At 34.4% G+C, this 2,573-nt stretch overlaps 1 protein-coding gene across 11 annotated transcripts in view; it reads right to left on the bottom strand.

Annotated features, from left to right (window-relative positions):
• LOC102670888 (papilin) overlaps window positions 1-2,573 on the bottom strand; it is a 138,956-nt gene that overhangs the window by 75,540 nt on the left and 60,843 nt on the right. The gene's annotated exons all lie outside the window — the stretch shown is intronic.

Here is a 2,573-nt window from a genome sequence, read left to right as displayed (position 1 = left end):
TTTTTTTTTTTTTTTTCCTAACGTCCCTTGTGCGTTTATTTTCGATAAACGAATCAAAGAAATTTTGAACGATAATTCGAATGATAAAGAGGTTGCATCGAGATTGAATTCCTATTCTAAATGATGTTAAGTTAACTTCTGAAGAATCAAAAGTGATATTTGTACTCGTATCCTCGAATTGATTAATTTTATAAATGATTCATCGATCGATAAACTCGAAATATCCGATTAATTTCGTGTCGTGGGCATTTGTAAAAATAAAATCGTTAACTCGCCAATTAATATCATTCGAATCAGATTATATTAATAATTCCACACAATTATATCCGATGCAATTAATATATTCTTTCGTTGAACAAATATTAGTGAAAATTAGGATGTATAAATAATAAACGAGGATGAAAAAAGTAATGGAATTAACATGATTTTTTTTCTGACAAGATTGTCTTCTCGTTATCTCGTTCGAGCTTTAAAATTTGAAGTAATATTGTCAAGAGAAGTCGACAATCTGTGGGGGACATTACAGTCGTGTCATTTCCAAGAAGGCATTCAGTACTAGGAAAGTAGAGGAGGGGATCTGTGAAGAATCCACCGGTGCACATGATTTCGAAAAGGGAGATCTTGAAGAACGTTACACAGCGTGTGAGTGCGCGTAAAGTGGCCTTTAAGAACGACACTCAAAAACCTAATACCGATACACCGGCTATAAACTTAATAGAGATGAATACACGTGTTCTCCTCAAACGCCTCTTCGATGAAATTTTAAATAGCATCCTTTCTTTTTGATTAACTTTTAAATTAATATACAACGAATAATGAATCCTTGAAAAAGTTTCTTAAATAATTATTATTAGGGGTTAAATGTTGATATATTCCATATGGATTATACTTTTGAATTCTAAAGTTGTTTCTATCGAAATATCAAATTTCACGTGTATTTTCTTTCTTATTCTATTTTTTTATGCTACTTATTAATTAATCTGCAAAAACGTTCCATAAATATATTCTCATTTTATGTATATTAATATCCTGTATATTTTGATATATTTACTATACTAGTCGAGATATCAAGTATAATTTTGAAACATCTATTATGTAGCAGTAACAGGTTCCTAAATTCCGAATACATTCCAATGTTCATTTCAATTACTGTCTCGAATTATATATCGTGACTCTAATCCAGTGTATTGTTCGATCATTGTACACTATAGATTGTCGATAAATGATAGATCGTGTAATACGATGCCATGACAGGCATATCTGTGAACGACAGATCAACCAGAATTACCTTAGACACACCGGTGTACTAATTAATTACCTCGGCCTAGTCTCGAATCACGAAAGATATGGCACACTCTCTTTCCAAATATTTATTAATTCTTAATGAAATCCCCATTGATCCAACTCTAAATCGATCAATCTTACGCACCTTGATATATATATATATCGTTGTCTCGTTCCTCTTCAACTTTAACCAAACTTTCATGAAACTTTCTTCCTTCTCCTTTCAAAGCTCTCTACATTCGAAACCGATTCATCGTGCAAAAACCGAATCGATCGAGCGCCAATCCTTGTAAAAGTCCCCGAAGAGGAGGAGGAGGAACGAAAGCAACGAATCGAATCTTGGAAATTCTATAATGGATAAACTGGGACGGGAGAAGAACGCTCGCAATCTCTGTTCTTCGCTCCCGTGTTTCGAGAAATATGCGCGTTTCTCAACGTTCCTCCCGTTAGTCACGTGCGGATCAAAGTGGCGCTCGAAATTTCAGTGTTATCAAAACTTGCGAATGCAAGTAAAACGCAAGAGTCTTATCTTCGAGAAGTAACAGCTCAACAGCACTTCAGAGTGGTATCCAACTCTTTTACCCTCTTGCGTAATCTACGCGCCTCTTCTGGTCCTTCTTCCTCTCCAGGGGAGGGAGAGGGGGGGATCTTGCTTTTTCTCTTCCTCGTTCCCCCCTTCTGGCTCGAGTGCACTCCACTACTGGGGTTATCTTTCACCCCACCCCTAAGGATTTACACGTGTTGCACGCGGTTGCACGAGATGTTTGTGTGCTTTTTATCTTGGATCGTTGGAGCGTGATGTCGCTCATATCTCAAGTTGTCATACACGTAGATGGAAACATTAGAATTTTCGTGAATTTTGTTGTCTTTTTCGTTGGTACGAATATGGATCGTTTGGAATATATTTATAAGAAAAAATATTTTAAAAAAAATGTTTCCCTCAAAGTATTTTCTCGAGTCTAATTTTCAATAGATCGATATTGAGACGAGATTATAAATTAAACATTATATTAAATATTAGGTGGATAGAGAAGAATTAATTTATAGAAAAATTGTTATTAAACAAAGTTCGATAATTAATTTGATCGCGTAAAAAAATTTGTACGAAGATTAAACAAAATTTCTAAAGTTATCTTCTATAAAAAAGAAATATATATCGAACTATTTCCGATCGATGAATTAAACTTCTTACAAAAAGTTTGGAACAAGCTATAAATCGTAAATATAACAACCGATACTTGCAAACAATCTTTCCTCCCTTCTCTCTTCCGGAACAATACTTTCTTAAC

Source organism: Apis dorsata, unplaced genomic scaffold (assembly GCF_000469605.1).
Source record: "Apis dorsata unplaced genomic scaffold, Apis dorsata 1.3 scaffold_165, whole genome shotgun sequence".
NCBI classification, from domain to species: Eukaryota; Metazoa; Arthropoda; class Insecta; order Hymenoptera; family Apidae; genus Apis; species Apis dorsata.
Note: the sequence above shows the minus strand (reverse complement) of the source record. Positions and strands in the feature narration are given on the sequence as shown.